Below are 25,027 nucleotides of genomic sequence, written 5' to 3' on the forward strand. Positions count from 1 at the left end.
CAGGCACTGTAAGAGATTAACAACAATAATAACAAAATAGAACAATTATAACAATATACTGTAATGAAAGTTTTGTGAATGTGGTCTCTCTCTCTCTCAAACTTAATGCCTTTTTTCGTATTAACTAAGCACTTATCATGCACTGTGACCTCAACTTTTGCAGTTTGAGGTGCAACAGCAAAGCTAGCACAGATTTCTTTTTCCTTCTTCACAATTTCAAGGATAGAAGATTTGTTCTTACCCTAGATCTTAGCCACCTCAGCATACAATTCTTTTTCTTTCCTTATTAAGCCAAGAACTTTCACCTTTTCACTTAAAGGAAGCACTTTACAGCTTCTCTTTGGCATTTCCTAATTGTCAGCATCACTACTCTTGCACTTTGGGGCCATTATTAAGTAAAATAAGAGTGGCCTGAACACAAGCACTTCGATAAACTACAGTCAATCTGATAACTGAGAAGGCTACTAAGTCTAAGTGACTAATGGGCAGGATACATTGGACTCAGGGATGATCCCAGGTGGGATGAAGCAGGACAGAGCAAGATTTCATCACACTATTCTGAATGACACGTAATTTAAAACTTATGAATTGTTTATTTCTAGAATTTTCCATTTAATATTTTTGACCACAGTTTACTACAACCATAGAAAGTGAAATCACGGGCAAAGGGGGACTACCTATCTTTTTTGGAGAAAAATCTATTCAAGTCTTTTGCCCATTCTTAATTGGTTTTTTTTTTTTTTTTTACTGTTGAGTTTTAAGAGTTTATTAAATAATATATTCTGAATATCAGATGAATCAGATATATAATTTGCAAATATTTTGTTCCATTCTGTGTGTTTTCTTTTCACTTTCTCGATGGTGTCCTTCAAAGTTTTTAATTGTGATGAATTCTCATCTATCTATTTTTTATTTTGGCATATCTTAGAAACCATTGCCTAACTCAAGGTCACAAAAATTTACACTATACTTTCTTCTAAGAGTTCTGTAGTTTTAGGTCATATTTTTAGAGCTATGATCCATTTTCAGTTAATTTTGGTGTACTGTGTGAGGTAGCAGTCCAGTTTTATTGCTTTGCACATGGATATCTAGTTGTTCCTAGTCTATAGATTTTAAACATCTCGTAACTATCCACCTAACATTATTTCTAGTAGATTTAATAGATTTCTCTTTTTTTTCAAGTAATAATACCATGTTCAAATGATACCTTTGCTTTTTCCTTGACAGTATTTGTACTTATTATTTTGTCTTCTCAGATATTTTTTTAAAACGTGATGATCACATCATCTTCATGTTTTTCTTCATTTTAAAGGGAATGTTTCTGCAGAAACAGACTCACAGACATAGAGAACAGACTTATGGTTGCCAAGCAAGAGGAGGATGGGGAGGGATGGATTGGGAGTTTGGGATTAGTAGATGCAAACTATTATATATAGGAAGGATAAACAACAAGGTCCTACTGTATAGCACAGGGAACTATATTCAATAACTTGTGATAAACCATAATGGAAAAGAATATGAAAAAAGAATGTATATATATGTATAACTGAACCACTTTGCTGTACAGCAGAAATTAACACAACATTGTAAATCATGTATACTTTAATAAATTTTTTTTAAAGGGAATGTTTCTAGAGTTTTACCACCACTGAGTATGGCACTTTAGAGTAATAAATGCTTTCCAGTATCTGCTACCGCATCTATATTTTGCTGCTACTGATATAAGATGAGGAGATATGATTTTGCTGTAAAACCTCTTTAAATTATGTTTTAAGAATATATTGTTATAATTTCTACTAGATGGAGTCTCCTTTAACAATTTTCTTTTTGCTATAACTTTTGGTTAAAACAATTTTGTATTTTTGTCTTGAAGGTAACATTTATTGAGACTTGACTGTGTACCAGGCACTGTGCTATGGGTTTACACACAAGACTTATTTAATCTTCACAACTACCCTGTGAAGTAGAGACCATCATATCTTCTATTTGCAGATGGGAAAAGAATGACGCCCAGAGAGCTTACTCAGTGTGTCCAAGGACACTCAGCTGGAATGTAACATAACTGAGATTTCTACCTGGCTATCTGCTGTCTGACCATTGGGGACTTCATTCTTTTTCTCCTTAATTGAGGTATAATTGACATATAACATTATATTAGTTTCAGGTGTACAGCATAATGATTTGCTATATGTATATATTGTACGGATCACCACTGTAATTCTAGTTAACTTCCATCACCACCCATAGTTATGAAATTCTTTCCTTGTGACAAGAATTTTGAAGATCTGTTCTCTTAGGAACTTTCAGATATGCAATACAGTCACCATGCTATTAACTAACAGTCACCATGCTATCTATTACCTCTCCAGGACTTATTTATTTTATAATGGAAGTTTGTACCTTTTGACCACCTTCATCCATTTTGCCCACCCCTCAGTTCCCACTTCTGGCAGCAACCAATCTCTCCTCTGTAACTATTAGTTCTTTTTTTTTTTTTTTTTTTTAGATTCCACATATAAGTAAGATCATACAATATTTGTCTAACAAACATTTTGGGGAAATATTTTCCTAAAACAATATTTATCAAGAGCAGTTTATTATTCTAATTAGAAAAAATAAGTTCATCATAAAGGATATGATGTTTTTGACTACATAAGGAGAGAATTAATTTCTTTTAATCTGAAATAGTTTTACTGTAAAAGTAAATCAATTAATGAACTAGAATAGATAATTCACAAATACTGTATAGATTTCAAAAGGTAGAAAATAATATATAGAGTGGAATAAAATCTCCTTTTCACCCCTGTTTCCTAGCTACCACATTCTTCTCCCTGCAAGCAACTACTATATTCTATAAAAGAGCAGGATTTTTTAAAATAAAAGCAATACATACCTATATAATACATATACATATACACACATATAAAATATATGCAAAATATATCAAATGTTTACACAAGAAAAACAATGCGCTGAGCAGTCCTAGGGAATGAGATGGAATGCAAAGACTTGATAAAGAGTCTGTTCACAAGAAAGAGAGAGAAGTAGCTGAGAAAACTCTTTGGTATTTTTCCAATATTGTCAGTTACCAGTTTACTTAAACTCCAAATCCGTTTTCTCACCAAATTACAGGAAAGGATAAATCTAGAATCTACGCCACATTAACTGCATTAAATATAAATGTCTAGGGCCTCCCTGGTGGCGCAAGTGGTTGAGAGTCCGCCTGCCGATGCAGGGGATACGGGTTCGTGCCCCGGTCTGGGAGGATCCCATATGCCGCGGAGTGGCTGGGCCCGTGAGCCATGGCCGCTGAGCCTGCGCGTCCGGAGCCTGCGCGTCCGGAGCCTGTGCTCCGCAACGGGGGAGGCCACAACAGTGAGAGGCCCGCATACCGCAAAAAATAAATAAATAAATAAATAAATAAATGTCTACCACCTCAGCTTTTCCTACCTCAGATGGCAAATAAGATAGGAACCATGCATTCCCAAGAGGCAACAAAGATCCAGAGCACAAAATGACAAATCAAATTTCCAAAATGTGCTAAACCTCTTCACTTACATGGAAGAAGCCTAAATAAAGCAAAATCATGGCACAAAAATAAGTTAGCCTCGAATAATTTTGTATTAGGTTGTAAACAAGTCTGAATAGTCATTTGGAACCATGGTGTGTAAAGAGGGAGAGCTGTCTGTTAGGTGCAGGCAGCACCTTTAGTCTAGCCTGCATGATGTAGTCCGGCCTCTGGATTGATAAAGCTTGAGGCAGTGGAGAGAGATGGGGAGGGCAGCAGTGGGGGCTGGGAGGCAGAAGGGGTGGGGGAGGTGCTGATTCAAGCAAACCAACTCACAGAAGACTGATTTATAAACAGAAATGCCATCTGTTCATTAACCATATAGACCACAAGAAGACCAAGTGGACCATTGTTACTTCACAGCATCACTCTCCAGTCAAAGTTTCCCGAGGTCTTCCCTGTCTCTCCATCTCTTAGCGTGGGCATTTCTGTGGGCGGCTGGGAGGTAATAGTAATATACTGTGGCCGTCACCTGCACAGGTTCTGAGTCCCATGGCCTTAGTTTCAATCCAGGCCTGGCCCTTTGCCAGCCATATAACCTCAAGTGGTTATTTAACTTCTCTCTTCCTGTGAAAATGGGAATGATAACAGTACCTACTTCAGCAAGTCATTATAAAGATTAAGTGAACTAATTCATGTTGAACATTTAGCACTGTGCCTAGTACATGTAGAACACTCCAAAAATGTTAGCCATTAGTATTAAGGCTACTCCTATCTACTTCTCTTGATCTGTAGTTGTTTCTGCTCGCAGAGAACAAACTATTTTTAACTCTTTGCCCAAATTAAGGAAGGGGAAAGAGGAAGTTAAATGAGAGACCAGCTTGACTCGATGGTGAAGTCTGAGATGAATTCAGTGTTTCAAAGAAATGCAATTGTATTACTTTCAAATTTGAATTACAGCCCTAAATAACATGGAGAATAAGGACGTAAATAAGGTAAAATTTTTTTGCCTTTTATTTATTTATTTATTTATTTTAATCGAAGTATAACTGATTTATGATGTTGTGTTAGTTTCAGGTATATGGCAAAGTGTTTCAGTTATACATACATATGTATCTATTTTTTTTCAGATTCTTTTCCCTTATAGGTTATTGAAGTAAAGTTTTAAAAGGTGAAATAAGTAAAAAAGAGGGAACTTACTGTAACAATGCAGTGTGTAGTAAACAAGTATTTCTGGAGGGTCCAGTATGTACCCAGCTAGTCTTCCTCTTTTTAGCCTTCCCTTTCTTAAATCGATTTGCAACACAGTAGCCAAAGTAATCTTTTAAGGACTTAAGTCAGACCATGTCACTTTCGTTCAAAATCTTCCAAAGGCTCCCCACCTCATTCAAAGTGAAAGGCAACATCTTCACAATGCCCTCCAAGGCCTTATATAATCTGCTGACCCCAACCCTACTTAACTTAAGTAGGGTTGAGTAGGGTTAACCCTACTCAAAGGGTTAACTTATGACTTAACCCCTTCACACCCTCTGGCCTACTCACTCTGCACAGGCCACATGGGACTTTTTGCTGTCCCTTAACTATGCCAGGTACTCCTGCCTCAGGGCCTTTGCACTGGTAGTTCCTTCTGCATGGAGTCCTCTTCTTCAAAGTCACGTTTCCTTTACGACATTACAAAAACACCACCTTTCCCAACCCTCCTACTTAAAACTGTAACTTCTTCCCCATCCCCACCACTGTCTAATCGCCTTCCCTGCTCTGTTTTCTTTATAGTGTTTCTCTATATATTTATTGATGTATTTTGTTTATAATCTATCTCACTCGCTTTCCCTTTGATATAAATTCCACAGGACAGGGATTTTTGTATATTTTGTTTATTGCTACATCATTAATCCTTAACTTAGTGATAGCACTATTAGCTGAATGGATAAATGGTCATCTCATATGTCATCTCATTTATATCTTTTGGTAAAGGTCTGGTTTTCATAATAATATATCACTAAAAGATAGCCATTCTGATAATTAAGTATTTTTATATTCAACAATTGCTGTTTCCTGAAATTAAAAATGGACTGAAGGTATCTTTAAGCTCTTGAAGCTGGAATTTGAAAAACACTGTTTATTTTAAAGTGTGGATGTCCTTTAAAAGCATCTTATGTAAGATTGAAATTCAGAGGAAGAAGCTATTTTTAACTTCTTACTCAATATGAATGACACATATCACTTCTGAATTAAAAGAAATTATGTATTTTCACATAAATTTAAGTTGGCCTTTTCTAATTTTAGTATCAATTCTCCAACCCTTAAATATGATTTTTAGATTTGTCCAAATGGTGCATGACAGCAGAAGTGTGGGCCTGGATGTCCCTGCTTCTGCTTTGCTGGAGATAAGGCCTGCCTACTGAATTTCTGGTTTCCATTACAGCTGATGACATGAAAGAAATGCTTGTAAGAACAAATGTTTGATTCCAGGCTGTAGCCTAATTTAATAGTGTACTTGAAAAAGAAAAGTTGATGATTCATTCCAAAACCCCTGGGGAGGGAGGGGTGATTGTAAGCAAATTGGAAAGGGGCAAGAAAACCTAATATGAAACCATTGCAGCAATCTTCAACAACAACCAAAAAAGTCTTGTCTAAACTTGATCAAATGCTGGTTTTTTTCCAGAATGATTTTAACTGAGGAAAGGATGTTTGATTCAAAACCCTTTTCCCTCTGCTCTGATTTGGGGAGGGGGAGGTGGTAACTGTATTAACTTTTGATAATTTCAGATAATATGAAATATTTGGATGTAAGATTACCCTGAGGTTTTCATAATTGTGGTTTTTCTCAAACCGTTACATGCGATTGTAATGTTTTTATGGGCCAGAACCCTAGGCAAATTTTTATGGAAGAAGGAAGAGACATTTTTTAAAAATAGAAACCAAGACTGAAGACACATCAGACAACTAAGTAGGTGGAGTAGACAGCTGCCATGGGTGAGACCCCAAAACCCCTCCCACCGCTTGCTTGTTGATGCCTGAAACTTTGAAAACCAGGAATTCATTTTCCTGGATCAAGACTTCATCTATTACAATACTCACGTCCCTACTCAGGATCACACGATAAACTCTCTGGGCCTTATTTACACTGATGATAACGTCCTCACTGATTCCAGATCCAACAGGCTTTTCCAACTGGGTGGAGAGAAAGCAAAGGGATCCTGGCTCTTTGGAGATGAGGCTGAATGTGTGATGGTGGGGAGGGGGCAGCGCCTCCCTTGGAGGAAAACATGGAAGATCACCAAGAGGTGAAGAAGCACAGAAGAGGGATTTAGAGACTTTTCCCTCTGTGGGAACCATTTTTAGCCATCCTTCCTTCCCTGAATACCAGAGGAAGGGAAGGTCGATATGGGGACATGGTGTGAAGAAATCAGGGACACTTGAGTCTCCGGAAACCTCACCACCGCCAGGATTATCACAGCAGTTAATCCTTCAGTATGAGCCCAGACGACTTGCTTACCTTAAATGATCACTTTAAAAGGTACTCTATAAAATACTTCTCACGTGGGGGAATTCACCTCTCCCACAGTTTGTTGTTTTCATTATTTTATGTATTTACTTATTTATTTTTTGGCAGGGCCACACAGCGTGTGGGATCTTAGTTCCTCAACCAGGGTTGGCACCCGTGCCCCCTCCAGTGGAAGCTCAGAGTCTTAACCACTGGACCTCCAGGGAAGTTCCTCTCCCACTGTTTTTTAAAGGAGTAAAATAGATGCTGCTGTGTAAAAATGACCCCAGGCTTGCGGTCACCTGTCTGGCTTTTCCAATTAGTGTTACTGGCTACATGGTCACCACTGAGATAACAGTGATTTTCTATTTTCATTTCTCACCATTTAACTTAGTTATTTCCTTTCATGTAACTTTCAGAACAATTTAGTACCTAGGAAGGGTCAAAAGGAGAATTTATAAAGTTTGGCTTATTATGTCATTTTCATTTTTATTAACTTTTTTATTGAAGTAGAGTTCATCTACAGTGTTACATTAGTTTCAGGTGTACGGCATAGTGATTCTGTATTTCTGCAGATTATACCCCATTACAAATTATTACAAGATAATGTCCATAATTCCCTGTGCTATACAATATATCCTTGTTGCTTATCTATTTTATACACAGTAGTTTTTTATTTTGTTTTGTTTTGTTTTTGCGGTACGCAGGCCTCTCACTGTTGTGGCCTCTCCCGTTGCGGAGCACAGGCTCCGGACACGCAGGCTCAGCGGCCATGGCTCACGGGCCTAGCTGCTCCACGGCATGTGGGATCTTCCTGGGCTGGGGCACGAACCCATGTCTCCTGCATCGGCAGGTGGACTCTCAACCACTGCGCCACCAGGGAAGCCCTATACACAGTAGTTTTTATCTGTTAATCCCATACTCCAAATTTGTCCCTCTCTCCCTCTCCTCCCCTTTGGTAACCACAAGTTTGTTTTCTATGTCTGTGAGTCTGTTTCTGTTTTGCTATTAAGCCCTTTTGAAGTCATAATTTGTACTGTGGTACAAGTCTTTGCTTCTTAAAGCTATGGCACGACTGTTCAAAAAGAGTCCTCTCATCGTGGAAAGATTCCCAGGTTTCTTCATCATCATTAGTTTCTTACCACACATTGCACACATATTACATAGCAGATCCTGGGCTGGGTGCTGGGGCCACAGAGCTGCAATCCACCTTCTTGACTTCTGTTTACTTAGACTAGTCAGCAGGGGAGACAGACAAATCACCATCTGCTAAGAACACAACAGAAGTTTGCACAGGGGCTGGGGAAGTTTCCTCGCCCATCCTGGAATGTCAGGAAAGTTTTCTGTGGGTAGGTAATGTCTGAGCTGAGAGTTTTAAGGATATGAATAACAGTAGGAATTAAGCAGGTGAAGAAGTGGCCGAGGAGTGTTCCAGGAAGAGGGAACAGCATAGCAAAGAAAGAGTGGAGAGAAAATTCTACCTTCCTATCTGTCTTCGCCTCTCTAGGGCGAGGCCGAATTCTTACTCATCACTGCATCTCTGGTGTTTGTCTGGCATGTCATAAGTATTCATGAATATTTGTTGAACTTAAATGAACTGAACTGCAAAGTCTTTATTGCTGGCAATAGGATTGTGGCCAAAATAGAAGTTCCTGTTCTCGGGGTGCATATGTTCTAGACAGGCATTACTATGAGTTAACATTTACTAAGCATTTCCTACCTGCCAAGTACTGTCCAAAAGCTTTACGTATTCACTCATGCAATCTTCACAAAAAGACTTTAAATAGGTATAATAATATTATCCCAATGTTACTGTTGAGGATGCAGAGAAGTTAAGAAACGTGTCCAAGCTTCCCCAGCTTGTGGGTGGTGGAGCTGGAATTCAAAGCTGGGAGATCATGGCTTCCAGAGTGAGTCTTAACCTCTACAGTTAGCATTTCAAGAATTTTTAAATGCCTTTTCAGTCTTCTTTTTGGAAAACGAAATAAAAAGAAATTCTAAATGTCCATTCTCCTTCCATCCCTTTGCTCTTTATTGACCGAAGACTTAATTATTTGGCATAAACCTGTAAGAATAGTGGACATTTTGAAAAGCTAGAGTAGGGTTAAAATGAAAGGTAATATGGTCTTGAAAAAAAAAAGTAAAGAGAAAACAACGGTCATATCAGATATCAAAATGCATTTAGAATTATAGTGATTAAAATATAGGCATGGTGACTATAGTTAATAATGCTCTACTGTATATTCAAAAGTTACTAAGAGAGTAGATCTTAAAGGTTCTCATCACAAGAAAAAGAATTTGGGCCTTCCCTGGTGCTTCCAATGCAGAGGGTGTGGGTTCGATCCCTGGTCAGGGAACTAAGATCCCACATGCCACGGGGCAACTAAGCCCATGCGCCACAACTACTGAGCCTGAGTGCCACAAACTACAGAGCCCACGCACTACAGAGCCCGCGTGCCACAACTAGAGAAGAAAACCCACTCTCTGCAACTAGAGAGGAGCCCACATGCTGCAGCTAAAACCATCCCGCCTGCCCCGCATGCTGCAGCAAAGACCTGACGCAGCCAAAAATAAAGATAGATAAATAAATAAATAAAAATCAATATTAAAAAAAACCAAAACCTCTTGAATGCCATATTAACTTGCCTGATTCTGAGAAAGAGGTTCTAGAATGGAAGTCCCTCATAGTCCTCCACCAAACTTATCCTGATATTTTAAAATTATAAATTTAATATAAAAGTTATCAGTTAAAAATAGATTAAGTAGGGCCTCCCTGGTGGCGCAGTGGTTAAGAGTCCGCCTGCCGATGCAGGGGATACGGGTTCGTGCCCCGGTCTGGGAGGATCCCATATGCCGCGGAGCGGCTGGGCCCGTGAGCCATGGCCGCTGGGCCTGCGCGTCCGGAGCCTGTGCTCCGCAAACGGGAGAGGCCACAACAGTGAGAGGCCCACATACCGCAAAAAGAAAAAAAAAAAAAAAATAGATTAAGTAAAATAAATTTAGGTAACTTTACTACCCAATGGCCATATTCCTCCCACTTAAGGACTCTAAGCTGAGCATTACGTTATTTAGAAAGTTATCCTAACAAGGAAAGACAACTGCTGGCTGCCTTATGAAGGACAGATTGGAAAGGGACAAAGCTGGAGTCAGGAGAACAGTCCAGGTTGGAGATGATGGAGCAGTAATTGAGGAACTGGAGAGAAAGAGACAAATTCAAGAGATTTTAAAAAGTCTTGATAGGATTTTACTAAGTGAGAATAGAAGACAAAAAGAGAGGATTTGAATGAAGGAGCTGAGGATCAGACTCAGATATCTGGCTTGTGTGCTTGGGTGGATCATGGTATCATCAGACAAAATAAGAGCCCAGGAGGAGCAGGTATTGGGGAGTGGGCGGGGGGGAAGATGAGGACTTTGAATTGGGACATGTTGAATTTGATGTGTCTGTGTGACCCACAAGTAGAAATGTCCATTAGGGAGTTACTGTCCTAGGGCCCAGAAGAGCTCTGGGATGCCTGGGATATCTAGGCAGAAAATTCAGGGAACTATCAGATTGTAGGTGGAATTGGAAGTATGAGTTGGTCAGGATCACCAAGGGAGAGTATGAATGAATTGAAGAGGAAGGGTGAGGATGGAGCCCTAGAGAATATAAGCATTTAAAGGGTTAGGAGCTGTAGACCGAGAAGAAATCGTCAGAGGTAAGCAGGAGACCAGGAGAAAGTGATGTCCCAGTTACCAAAGAAGAAGAGGGGACTTCAGAAAGAAATGTGGTCAGTGGTCAATGACACAGAGACAGCGTGTATATCAAAGACGAAGAATTTTATATTGGATTGGGTGATAACAGATGTCACATCTGCTGTCTGCGGGGGTAGCTTCCCAATTCAAGTGGGGTTGGAAGCCAGATTGAAGTGGGTAAAGTAGTGAACCAGAGGGTAGTAAAGAGGCAGTGATGGTTCCATAGACTGATCTTTGCAGAAGGTTGTGAATGGAAAGAGAGTTTGTGTAGAAGATAGAAGGCCTTTTTTTTCTCCTTAAAAAGAAAAAGCTTGAGCTTGTTCATAGGCTAAGGGAAGAAAGCAGTAGGGAGGGAGAGATTGAGGATACAACATAAAACATGAAAAGACCAAAACATTAAAGGAGATAAGAAAAGTTGGTATCCTGAGCAGCTTTGAGTAAGTGGTTAAATACTCTCTCAAATGAGATGGAAGGAGGGAAGGACAGGTGTAAAGATAAATCTGTAGTTGGGTAGAAGGGCAAGAGGTTGAGGGAGTTCCCATCTGATGATGATTTCTGGGGAGGGGTCATGAGGAGAGTGGTAAAGATTTAGAAACACTGTTTAGAAATTTAGGTTTGAGGTGGCTGTTTAAAGACACATAGGATGACTGCACAGCAGTGCAGAGGATTTGTCTGTGGTTGGAGGTCACAAACTTATAGCTGTGCTGATTTGCAATGGATAATACTGATTGCCTAGTTACAGGGGCACGTAAGATCAGACTGGAATTCCAACCAGGTTGATCCAGGCAGTGGAGTTCTAGTCTTTAAAGGCTCTAGGTAAGGCAGACAATTGTCTAAGGTCACATAACTAATAGGAGCGGAGCTAGATTTGAGCATAAAATTGACGAGCTCGAGAACCTTAGCTGAACTGGGAGCCTAGCGTGCTGAGTAGGTCAACTATATTGACAGGGAAACTGCCTCGGTCAATGACAGACCTTGGAATGAAGACAGAGCCTAAGATCCAGATGCCAAAGTTCTTGATGAATGTGGCGTGGTGAAACACTTAATGAATATCTACTGTATGACTGTTGAGTTAGGCTTTCAACAATCAAGCATCACTTTGATTCAATCATGTTAAAGTTTCTTTTAAAGGATTATTTTTGTTTTGCAAATTAAAATATATCTATAGAGAAGCTAGGGGGAGACATAATTTAAAAATGCAATGGAATGTGAATTAAAAGAACGGGATGCCACTACACACCTATTAGAATAGCCACAATCCAAAACACTGGCAACACCAAGAGCTGGCAAAGATGTGGAGCAACGGGAACTCTTATACATTGCTGGTGGGAATGCCAAATGGTACAGCCACTTTTGGAAGACAGTTTGGCAGTTTCTTATAAAAATAAACATACTCTTACCATACGATCCAGTAATTGGCTCCTTGGTATTTACCCAAAGGAGCTGAAAACTTATGTCCACACAAAAACCTGAATGGGGGTGTTTATAGCAGCTTTACTTATAATTGCCAAAACTTGGAAGCAACCAAGATGTCCTTCAGTAGGTGAATGGATAAATAAACTGTGGTACATCCAGACAAGGGAATCTTACTCAGTGCTAAAAAGAAATGAACTATCAAGTCATGAAAAAAATATGGAGGGATCTTAAGTGCATATTACTGAGAAGACAACATACTATATGATCCCAACTATATAACCTTCTGGAAAAGGCAAAACTATGGAGACGGTGGAAGGATCAGTGGTTGTCAAGGGCTGGTGGAGGGTGGGGGTGGTATACACGAGAGAGGAAAAGATGAATAGGTGGAGCACAAAGGACATTTAAGCCAGTGAAAATAGTCTGTATGACACTATAATGATGGATACATGTCATTAGACATTTGTCCAAACCCACAGAATGTACAACATCAAGAATGAGCCTTAAGGTAAACTACAGACTTTGGGTGATTATGATGTGTCAGTGTGGGCTCATCAGTTGTAACAAATGTTCCACTCTGGTGGAGGATGTTGATAATGTGGGAGGCTCTGCATGTGTGGGGTAGGGGGTATGTGGGAAATCACTGTACCTTCCTCTGAATTTTGCTGTGAACCTAAAATTGCTCTAAAAGGTAAAGTATTTAAAAAACTTAACTGGATCCCCTACCATTTTGAAAACTAATGTTTTCCTCTTTACATACAACCCCATGGATGTACGGGATTGGGAGTAAAGGTGGTAGAAAATGAATAAAGCAGGCAGCAAACTGGGAATGAAGAGGCTTGGGGTAGAATATAAGCTTGGGGAAATATGCAAAGATAGATGCAAGTTTTTAAGTGTTTCTTTCCTTACATGTAGCCATTTTATTCAATGGAGAATGAGGTAGAGAAACTTCTCCAAAGCTTTTGATAAAAGTCTGCACACACCTCCCACGTGGTAGTAGGTTAAAAGCAAAGTGCGACTAGGATGGTAGGTTGCCACAGTTGATGATGTCAGATGGTAGGTAATCCAGGCCACTTTCCTATGTGGATGAGACAAATTACATGCACAGAGAATGTGATAGTTTTCCAGGGTCAGCTGGGTAACCAGACAGTATTGCCAGAAAGCTAGGCCTTTTTGGCCAATGATAGTTGTTCCAGGGCAGGTTATAGTTTCTCCCACTGTGCAGGGAGTCACTTTAGAAAAAATAGAACCACACCTTCCCATGTCTCCCCACATCTCCCCATACCTGACCACACCTGACCACACCTCCCCATGTCTCCCCACATCTCACCATACCTGACCACACCTCACCACGCCTCCCCGCACCTCATCTCATAATAGCTCACTACCCTCACCTCTCCCCACACCACCAGGAGAAGGCTGCCTCATGCTGAGATGGGCACTTGGAAGTGAGTTCATCAGCACTCAGGCAAGCTGTGGAGCCAACAGGCAGGAAGAGAATGGAAGCAACCCCAGTAACAGCAGTCAAATGCGGGCACAGAGTACACCCTTATAGGAAAAGATGCAGGACAAAGTGTATGCCAGAGGGAGGGACCAAAAAGCAGGATGGATAAAACAGGAAAGGAAGGGGAGGGGAAAATAAAAAAACAAAGTGAATTTGTAAAAAAAACTTTACCCTAAGGTCAAGAACACCTTGGTGCTAGTGGCAGGAACTGACACCCTGCCTCTCTAGGTGGGTGTTTACGTTCTCTTAAGGCACCAACCAAGAAGGATAGAGTTACTGCAAGTACTGCAATGGCTTTTTTTTTTTTTTTGTGGTACACGGGCCTCTCACTGTTGTGGCCTCTCCCATTGCGGAGCACGGGCTCCGGACACGCAAGCTCAGCTGTCATGGCTCACGGGCCCAGCCGCTCCGCGGCATGTGGGATCTTCCCAGACCGGGGCACGAACCCGTGTCCCCTGTATCGGCAGGCGGACTCTCAACCACTGCGCCACCAGGGAAGCCCCTGCAATGGCTTTAATGATACCTACGTCAAAGAAGGAATCTAAGAGGATAAAATGAAAAACAAAGGACTTGGGACTTTAAGTAGTGGAGTCATATATTTTAACTAGTTGGATATATTTCATTTAATAAGTTGGTTATAATTCTTTCCCTATTATATTTATTAAGTTGTTTTTAAGGAGTCCCTTTTCCTTTTAAAACTTTTCCACTTAAGAGTACGAACACAGGGCTTCCCTGGTGGCGCACTGGTTGAGAGTCCGCCTGCCAATGCAGGGGATACGGGTTCGTGCCCCGGTACGGGAAGATCCCACATGCCGTGGAGTGCTTGGGCCCGTGAGCCATGGCCGCTGAGCCTGCGCGTCCGGAGCCTGTGCTCCGCAACGGGAGAGGCCACAACAGTGAGAGGCCCACGTACCACACACACACACACACACAAAAAAAAGAATACTAACACATTGTTGCTTGATTCTGAAATATCTGACTCTGGATGGATTCTACAAACCCTCCTTGCAATCATTGATCTGGTTCCAGATGGAGAGATGACTGAGTGGATTTACCTGTGCTCCTGGAAACCTGGGCAGAGAGAATGGAATGAAAGCTGCTGAATTAAACTCAGAATAGGGATGATTTATAAGAGTATCTTCTGTTGTGGAATAGATACGTGGGGGGAAATCTATTTTGTGTTGTCAAACAAATTAGTAATTGAAACTGATTCCTGGTCATTGATTTTTGATTCCATGTTCTTTTCAGTTGATATTAGTTATAATTTTTAGAAGAACAATCAAGATTGAGTGCTTACTGTGACAGTTATCTTAGACTTTTAGAGAGATGTTACTTTGGAAATCTAGTCGAGATTTCCTTTAAAAGCAACCCCTTTAAAGGAAGTCGAGATAGGGGACTCCCTGTGGTGGCAGGAACAGGACCAAAACCTGGGCATCCTGATTTCATTATATCAACATTTGATGCTGCTGTGGCTGGGTCCCCCCCACCCAAAACAGGCTCTGAGACAGATCTGCATGCAAGAAATATATTGGGCAGTGCCCTGGGGACTAGCACAGAGTAGGGCAGAGGGAGGAGTGACTTAAAATGCACTTAAAATGCAAAGGTAAGTGGTTCCCCAGGTTGTCTGGAGCTGGGATGGTCCTTCTGAGTTATCCTGCCTCAAGGCCAGGGCCTGGAGCCTCTAATACTTGCTCTCTAATCAACCAGTCATTGGATAAATGCTGTGCTCAGGGAGGGAGCATGACCTTGGGGGGTTGGCAGTCTTTGGCTGAGGGCAATTCTGGAAGAAGTACTTTGCTCAAGGCTGGGGGTCACCATCACTCCCAGAATCTGAGGAATACACTGAAGAAGAGAACACCCCAGCCCTCACCATCAAACCCAACACTAGCTTGGTAAAGATGCTTTCACATACATCCACTTGACTTCCCCCACTGGTCAACAAGACCCCTATTGATAGATCCCTGATTTAAATCGGGCTCAAAAGAAGCATAACATGGATCATACTGCTATGACCCCATCAGGAACTCAATAATATGTACTGATAGACAAAGATCAAAGAAATTAATTATCATATTAACTGCAGTTTGAAGAGGGCAACATATAATGACATTTTTCTTTTTTCCTGCATGAAAGCTATACTTTGAAATTAGGAAAGTAGTTTATCATATTAAATACATCATAATCTTATTATTAGAAAATCTCTTTGCTTTTTGATTGGCTGTTAACCTACATGATTTGGTGGGGAGTGGAAAAAAGAAAAGAAATTAGAAACCAACATGTTATGTTCAGATAAAAGAACCTGAGGGTGAGCCTGAAGATATAACTTTCATGAAAGCCTTCCCTGTTGTTCTAATTAATTGCACAGAAGCCTGAGAGGGGAGACCCTGCGAATTTCTAAATTAGCCTGATATCCTTTTTCATTTGGATTACCAAGGGTGATAAGTGAATAAATCAATATCCCTGAAGCATACACTTAAAAACGCTAAACTTTTTATCTCCCTAATGGTTTCTTTTTTCATTAAGAAATGAGATTAAAGAAAATCTGCACATTTAAAGTAGGATGAAGACTTGAAGTCAGAAAGCTGTAAAATGAAAATATAAGACATGCTTGTCACATTAAAAATGTGGGCTTATATTGAATAACTCAGGTGTTTTTCTCCCATCTGGAAGATCATTTGGGCCAAAGCTCTGCTTAGTGTACATATATACCACTGTCTGTGGGCACAAGATAACTTTGATCTAAGGAAAAGAGATCTCCAGGTTTTAAATAGGGCTCCAAACCAGAAGCAACCTTCAAGAATAACAGTAACGGGGCTTCCCTGGTGGCGCAGTGGTTGAGAGTCCACCTGCCGATGCAGGGGACACGGGTTCGTGCCCCGGTCCGGGATGATCCCACATGCCGCAGAGCGGCTGGGCCCGTGAGCCATGGCCGCTGGGCCTGCACGTCCGGAACCTGTGCTCTGCAGCGGAGGAGGCCACAACAGTGAGAGGCCCGCGTAACACACACACCAAAAAAAAAAAAAGAATAACAGTAACAACAGAAGAATCCAAACATCTCAAATAGCATTAAAAACTGTAATGAAAGGCTTTTTGTGTCACGGAAGCATCCCGTTGGCAGGCCCAGCTGCAGCTGTTGGGGAACATTCTAAAATGGCAGATGTGACAAAGTGTGGTGGTACCCCTTTTCCAGAGGGCAGGACATCTTGTCTTAGTTACAGGCTCAGGGTGAATGGGGTAAAGCAAGAGGCTGCCTCTTCTGCTTAAATCATGACTTCTCAAAATGCCAAACGATCAACTAGTTGAAGCTTCAGCTGAGTTTTCATTTTTAAGGATGTTATATACAGAAAAAAAAATTATTTGGATACATTGAGTCAGAGCTCAAGACAATTTTCATAGAATTTTATAATTTTTTTTTCTTTCATGGTTAGTTTACTAAACAATTTGTGATGCAAAGAAAAGGCAGTGCCTTCCCAAGCAGCACTATGAGGTCGGGGAGAACACGATTACCTGGAGGGACCTTTGCTGGAATTCCAGAACCAGTGGAATTTCAGAAGTGGAATACCATTGTTAGCGTGTGCTCTAGCAATGCTGAAATTAGGCAAATAAATACCCTTACCCCATGTTCCCAAACCACCACCTTTACCCTCATCGTGAAGTCACATTCAGAATTTTCTTGCTTCCATTCTCTTGAATGAGAGTTGCCTTCACCCTAATCCTCAATGTCTTTCCTTTATCACAAGCACGTCCACATAAAAACAGAACTATTCATGATTTGTTATCTCACAGTCAAAGGAACCACATGATTATCTTGTCTACAAGTTATTATGGTGTCATGTAGACAGATGGAGCATGCTCAGATTCCCTTCCCTGCCCCCCGCAAAAAAAAATCCAAAATCCTTTAAAAATAAATAAGAAACCTTTTTAAAAAAGAATTCTGCCAGGGGACTGTCTACTTGGCTCTGTTACTTTGGAAACCTAGACCTTGATTCAAATTTATTGCCCACCTTGGCCAGGTATGTGTGTAGCGTGTATATATATAAAACAATACCAGAGGTGTTTGAGGGGTTTGTTAACTTGGAACTTTATAAAGACCACAGCAAGTTTTGTTGACAGTGAAATTATTTCTCTGAAATTAGAGCAATTTTGTATGGAAATAGATAATTTGCTTTGTATCAATGCTTTTTTTCCCCAAAACAAATTAAAAGGTTTCTGATATCATTCTCCAGATCTTTTTAGTGAGATCTCTTAGGATGACTTTTTTTTTTTCCAAGTTTGCTTGCCAAACCTCACATATGTGGTGAAAACCTTCAATCAACAGCATCTTCAACAGCTCTCAAGTTGTGCAGGGACCTAACCACAGGTCTCTATACCAGCCTCCTTCCTCTGCCTTCCACAGTCTGGGGACTCTTCCTGGTCTCCACTTTTATTGTAATCTGGTTCTTGCTCTCTGTCCACCACTTTGAATCTGATACCTGAAACTGCCCTTTCTCCCCAAGTTCACTATTGTCTGAGTCAGAGACTTTATTTCCTTTTTTCTGTCCCCCACTGCTAAGGTTCCTGCTCCCACACCCAGCTCTTTATCTCTATACTCTAATCAAAGTCATACTGGATTCTCCACTTGCAAGAAAGATATTCTCTTAGGTTGTGGGTTAATGACCAGTGTATCACATGCCTTTTGATAGTGGGAAGCTATGATTCACATATCTCATGGTGCTCTGGTCTGGGCGGGTCTCAACTACTGTCTATATCATTAAACCTTGGCCAATACTGAGAAAAAAGGTTTTCAAGAACCCTGTAGAGGAGTGTATGGACCACATCCCGTTAGCCAAAGGATCTCTGTGCAAAACAATGTGACATAAATTTAGGGGTAGAAGAGGCTGTCTCCCTACTGAGTCAATAAAAGATTTTCCAGGGTGTCCCAAGAGGGAGTACTTTCTTACTCTGTTTGCCCTTATAGTCATAGTTGACTTCTCCGGGGGGTGGGGGGCCTTTATTCACAAAGACCTCTGTATGTATCAATACATCAGACAAGATGCTAATTTATCCTGACCCAGCCCACCTTAACAATCCTGATATCTACTATTTCATTTTATTTGTTTCTCTACCTGTTTAGGGGATGCTGTTTAAATTCATCCAAGTTCAGACTTTCCTGGTGGCGCAGTGGTTAAGAATCCGCCTGCCAATGCAGGGAACACGGGTTCAAGCCCTGGTCCGGGTAGATCCCACATGCCGCGGAGCAACTAAGCCCGTGCGCCACAACTACTGAGCCTGCGCTCCAGAGCCCGTGAGCCACAACTACTGAGACCGTGAGCCACAACTACTGAAGCCCGTGTGCCTAGAGCCCATGCTCTGCAACAAGAGAAGCCACTGCAATGAGAAGCCCGCGCACCGCAACGAGAAGCCCACGCACCGCAACAAGGAGTAGCCCCCCGCTCGCTGCAAGTAGAGAAAGCCCACGCACAGCAATGAAGACCCAACACAGCCAAAAATATATAAGTAAATTAATTAATTTTAAAAGAAAGAGCAAAGGAACTTAAAAAAAATTCATCCAAGTCCACATTTACCCATATACTATCCCTTTTCCACAGAATATTGAATAGCATATTTGAAGAGCATTTCTTTACTTCTGTCTGGTACATCTACTGCCCCACCACAAAATTCACATACGATTCCATCTGCCACCTTATTCCATCAAAGCTGTGGCTTCGACTCCTGCCACTTTCCTACATGCTCAGCTCTGAGCTCCTGCACATAAACTAGGACAAAAAATTTGCTCCATTATTCTGCACACTGTTGCTCACACCCATCTAGTCTGTCCTCTGTTGAAGACCCTTTACTTTTTGCCCAGTTCTTGCTTTCCATCGACCTCCTTGAACTTGACTATCAAACTGTTTCTTGCTTCCCACATCTGACCTCACCCAGGACTTCCTTCACCTTTGCTCTGTGTCCCATGGCTCCAGGGGGAAACCTATCTTGATGCATTTAATGCTTTAGACTGAACTACTCATTCCCTTTGCAAATGCTATTTCTTCTGCCTAGAACACTCTCCTTGTCATTGTTTTCCTGGAGAATATAAGTATATGTAACCTCCTACCCCAACCATATTACTGCCCATTTTGAGCTAACTCTACCTTGAAATTACTTCCAGTGGTTACCACACTACATAAAAATTATTTGTTTATATGTCTGCTTCTCCACTGTACTTGGTTTTCTTGACATCAGGACCTTTGTCATTTCCGATCCCCAATTTCTTGCGTAGTGCTTAGAACATAATAGGCCTTCATTCATTTACTCATTCTTTTTTTTTTTTCACTATTTTTAAAAATTAATTAATTAATTTGACTGCGCCAGGTCTTAGTTGCAGCAGGCAGGCTCCTTAGTTGTGGCATGCAAACTCATAGTTGAAGCATGCATGTGGGGTCTAGTTCCCTGACCAGGGATGGAAGCCGGGTCCCCTGTATCAGGAGGGCGGAGTCCTAACAACTGCTCCATGGGGAAGTCCCCATTTACTCATTCTTAAGGCAAATATTAATTGAGTTGAGGACCTATTGTGTTCCTCCTCTCACGGAGCATAGAGCAAAGTGGAAGCAGCAAGAGCTGTTTGTTATGTAAATCAAATTGCATTACAACTTGACTTGCTCACCTTTCTTTTCATTTTGTGATCAATCACTGCTCTTCAAAACAGCCCTGATGGAGTCTTAATTTGAATTCTGTGGGTTTTGATTCCTGTGTTTGCTTTGACTCTTCCCTTTCTTTAAAAAAAATTCCAAATGGTCAGTGACAGGCATTTTCCTGTGTACCTGAGGACAGTGATTCAGTCATTTTATCTCAACTTTTGCTTTTTAGCTCTGAAAAACCTATTTGGTCATAATCATCCAGGATTTCTTTTTAAATTACTTTTAAAAAATTGAAGTAAATTACGATTCAGGCATATAGTCATTTTTCCTGTGAATTTGGTTTTTATGTTTTTTAAAAAAGTTGCTCTTGGCAGAGCTGGTTTAGGGGGCAGTCACTGTGTTGTGGTTTTGGGGGGAAAGGGCCTGTAGGTTCAAGCACAGTTCAATGCGCCTAGCCACAGCCTCCTCTCTCTTCCCCAGCCTTCAATTTTACTATTACAGCTACCCTGGATTTAGTCCATTAAGACAGCCACTGTGAAATGCCTGGTTCCTCTGATGGGAAAGAAACTGGCCAAGTCTGTTTAGACTCTGATGACAATACCAAGAATTGTTTTATCATAGTTTCTAATCAGGAGGCAAAAGGGGTTGTCTGGGCCTGAGGGAGGGGTGAGTGGAGAGGGGTAATTGTAAATGGGCCTGAGGGCGATGGAAACAATTGAAGTTGTTCAATTATTGGAGTGATGGAAACAATTGAAAACTGACTTATGGTTATGGTTGCACAACTTGGTAATTTACAAAAAAAAAAAATTGAATTTTACACTTGAAATGGGTGAATTATATGACATAAAATATGCATCAATAAAGATATATTAAAAAGCAAGAGGTACAGCCATGTATTTAATATGCTACCATTTAAAGGAAAAAGCAGGAAACCAAAAGAAGGGCAAAAGAGGCTGAATCTTTTTTTCTTATTATAGATTGTTAATTGATTATTTGCATGAACAGCTTCAGGTATTGAAACAGTGTTCTCTCTACAGCATTTGTTTCCTATCTAAATTACACTATTGAAAATTATTTTATTTTATTTATTTTTTTTTTTTGCTGTACGCGGGCCTCTCACTGCTGTGGCCTCTCCCGTTGCGGAGCCTGCCTCTCCCGTTGCGGAGCACAGGCTCCGGACGCACAGGCTCCGCGGCCATGGCTCGCGGGCCCAGCCGCTCCGCGGCATGTGGGATCTTCCGGGATCGGGGCACGAACCCGTGTCCCCTGCATCGGCAGGCGGACTCTCAACCACTGCGCCACCAGGGAAGCCCCCACTATTGAAAATTATACATTTCAAACTTTCATTATGAAAATTTCAAACATATAAAAATATTTGAGAATAGTATAATAAGCCTACCCATGTACTTATTTCTCAGCTTTAGTAATTATCAATACTGCCAATCTTGTTTCATTTATTCCCCCACCAACATTTTTCCTGGAATAGTTTAAAGCAAATCCCAGATAACATTTTTAACGATAAATTCTTCCATGTATCTACCTAATATATAAGGACTTAAAAATACATATCTAAGAAACCTGATTACTCCTAATAAAATGATTTTTTAAATGTTGTATAATAAAAAGTCAATGTTCAAATTCCCTTATTGTGATGACGCTTTCTCACAGAGAGAAATCCTGATCCAAGCAAGGTCCATCTATTGCATTCAATTTATATGGTCGTAAGTATTTTTTGTTTGTTTATTCCATAATAGTTCCTTGCCTTCCATTTAACCCGTATCCTTGACTTAGTAAAAGTTTAAAATTCTAAAACAAATTCCAAACATCATAATTCCCCAACAAAGTCTAATTTTCAGTTTATGTTAAAATATACCTAATGTTTTTCAAAATGTCTTTTGCAGCATATTTGTGCAAACCAGAACCCAGTTAACACCCACACATATTTCAGGTATGAATTGTCTCTTTTAAGTCTTTTTGATTTAGCAGTTCTGACCTCACCACTTAATAAATTGCTTCTTGAAATGGACTCGTTGCAAACTAAAACAGTTTCTGTGTGACCTAATCCTAAATTCTAAGTGAGCCCCAGATAACGGGCCCCTATTCTGATGAATACAAAAGAAAAAAATATTCATATCCCTCAAAGTCCTGTCCCCGCAGAGGTCCCTGGTGTCACTTTCCCTTCCGGATCCTCCATGCCACCCGCCCTCCAACAACCGACCAATCAGCCTGAAGCACAGCAGCCCACGTGACGCGCTCGCGCCTGCGTCTTTCCTACAAACCAGCCTTTTCCTGCCTCCGGATCGCTCAGCCGCGTTTTAAACTCCTGTGGTGACAGAGGCGATTTTCCTCTGGCCCGGGGGCAGGCAGTGAGTGCCGCTGCCCTCTCGGCGCCTCTCGACGCGTGTTTCTCCGTCAGCTGAGGTCTGGGGAGCGCAGTGTCTTCTGCAGTCCTCGCCTCCATCTTGTGGCCGGGACAGGCCTCTCTTCGGCTTGTGCAGAGGGCCTTTCTCCCAGCGCCTCGCGTTTCTCTGCAGTTCCTCAGCGTGTTTGGAGGCTGTGCGCATCTCCGGTGAGAGCACTGAGGAAAACGTGAAAACGCCGGTGGGGCCCAGGAGAATTAGAAGAAAGGTGGGAGTTTACTGACGTTTTATCAAAAGAGGCTGAATCTTACTGCATTGGTGCACAAAAAGTTTTTTTTTTAGTTTAAGTGGTTACCCTCTTTATAGTTGGGCTTTCACACTTATTCTGTACTTCAGTCTAGCCTTAGTGTTGAAATACCAAAAATAGGGGCCCCCAGGGCAGGGGGTTGTCTGTGCAGAGCAGAGGCGAAGGTGTCCGTCTTCTCCACGGCTGGAGGCTTTGGGGGCTGACTCTCCCCTAAGAGGCCTTGAATTGTGCGTGGAGCCGTGTTGCAGGCGATCTGATTTCATGTGTGACCCAGGTACAGCTCCATGTGTCACACTGAACGGGAAGGCACGGGATTGTGCTGGGGTTATCAGGTGGACAGCATTCCACCTGGGTGGAAAGGCTGGCGGCGCAGGCGCTCAGTAAGGCGAGGTGCCCGGGGGGGTGGGGGGGTGGGGTGTGTGTGTGTGTGTGAGATGTGCATGTGTGGAGAGAGAGCGTGGAAAAGAGGAGCAGCTAGACCGGAAGAGTGGGGGTGGCGTGTGGAAGAGACAGTGCATTATAGTGTGTGAAGTGTGTGCGTGTGTGTAAGAGACAGAAATACACGCACGAAAGAGAGAGAACTCCTGTGATCACCAGACGTCACTAGCTTATGGCTACGAAGCAGCTTCCTGTGCTCAGTGTTTTCTCCAGAAATGCTCCATGACTTTATTCGGAGGTGGACACAGCCGTATAGAAATGTGCTAAGACCAGGCCTCTGAAGAGCACCGCTGGCAAACCAGGCAGGAAAGAGAGCAGGGCACCGTGCTGCCCTTGTTGAGCTTCTCTCCTGGGATTTCTTCCTGGACTAAGGTGAACCAGGCTCCAAAGGCCCGGTGGAAAGGGGTGGCAAATGGATGAGCCTGGGGAAGAGATGTGGTACTTTAAGAATTTGTTCGATTATTATTATTTGCAGAGGTTGAATTTATCCCACATTTTTGTTTCCTGGAGCACAAACATATCCCTTTCTTAAAAGTCACCAGGGAAGGATTGGCAGCCTTTACCCCATCTTTATCCTGGAGACCTGAGTGCAGACCTGCTGAGCCCCTGGCCAGAGTCAAGGCCATTCACTCCCAGAGCCAGGGCTAAACATGTCATTACTGAAAGTAATTTTGTGGAAAGGCTGTTTTGGTTTTCTTTTCATATGTGTGTGTTCATATAAGTTCACTATTACTTAGGGGGAAAAAAAACACCAAGAAAACCCAACGGATTAGTCCCTCGGACTTTGGCATTTGTTTTTTTTTTTTTTTTTTTTTTTTTTTGCGGTATGCGGGCCTCTCACTGTTGTGGCCTCTCCCGCTGCAGAGCCCAGGCTCCGGACGCGCAGGCTCAGCGGCCATGGCTCACGGGCCCAGCCGCTCCGCGGCATATGGGATCCTCCCAGACTGGAGCACGAACCCGTATCCCCTGCATCGGCAGGCGGACTCTCAACCACTGCGCCACCAGGGAGGCCCGGCATTTTTATTTATACTTTGTTTTCAGCCAGTTGCATCTTACTGAGGGATCTACCCTTATTTCACATGGTGTTTTCCTTCCTATAAACTGCAGGACCTGAATTTAGCATTGATTTTTTTTTAAAGGCTGGTTTTTCTCAGATTATAAGCCTAAATGCAGTATTTAATGTCAGGTATGTAGAGTGAGTTGTGTAGTATCTCCCCCAATTCATGTCCATCCAGAACCTGTCAATGTGATCTCGTTTGGAAACAGGGTCTTTGCAGATTGAATTAGTTAAGATGAGGTCATACTGGATTTGGCTGGGCCCTACATCTGATGACTAGAGTCTTTATAAGAGAAAAGAGAGGGAGATTCAGATACAGAGACACCAAAACACACATGGGGAAAAAGACCACGTGAAGATGGAGGCAGAGATCTGGGTGATGTGGCTACAAGCTAAGGAACGCCAAGGATTGCTGCCACCACCAGAAGTGGGGAGAGGGGCATGGGACAGTTTCTCCGTGAGAGGTTCCAGAAGAAACCAACGCTGCTGACACCTTGATTTCAGACCTCTAGCCTCCAGAAACATGAGAGAATACATTACATTTGTTTTAAGCCACCAGTTTGTGGTAACTGGTTACAACAGCCCTAGGAAGCCAATAGAGCAT

At 41.7% G+C, this 25,027-nt stretch overlaps 1 long non-coding RNA gene across 2 annotated transcripts in view; it reads left to right on the forward strand.

The window, feature by feature from the left end:
* The window catches only part of LOC132477517 (uncharacterized), a 55,033-nt gene extending 33,856 nt beyond the window's left edge, over nucleotides 1–21,177 (forward strand). The window contains exon 4 of one of the 2 annotated variants that reach the window (XR_009530282.1): nucleotides 18,758–21,177. This is a non-coding gene — a long non-coding RNA (uncharacterized LOC132477517). Of the gene's footprint in view, nucleotides 1–1,992; nucleotides 2,160–18,757 lie in introns of those variants that run through there. The other variant, XR_009530281.1, reaches the window with a different exon arrangement.
* The last annotated feature ends 3,850 nt before the right edge of the window (nucleotides 21,178–25,027 follow it).

Source organism: Mesoplodon densirostris, chromosome 17 (genome assembly GCF_025265405.1).
Source record: "Mesoplodon densirostris isolate mMesDen1 chromosome 17, mMesDen1 primary haplotype, whole genome shotgun sequence".
Classification (NCBI taxonomy): domain Eukaryota; kingdom Metazoa; phylum Chordata; class Mammalia; order Artiodactyla; family Ziphiidae; genus Mesoplodon; species Mesoplodon densirostris.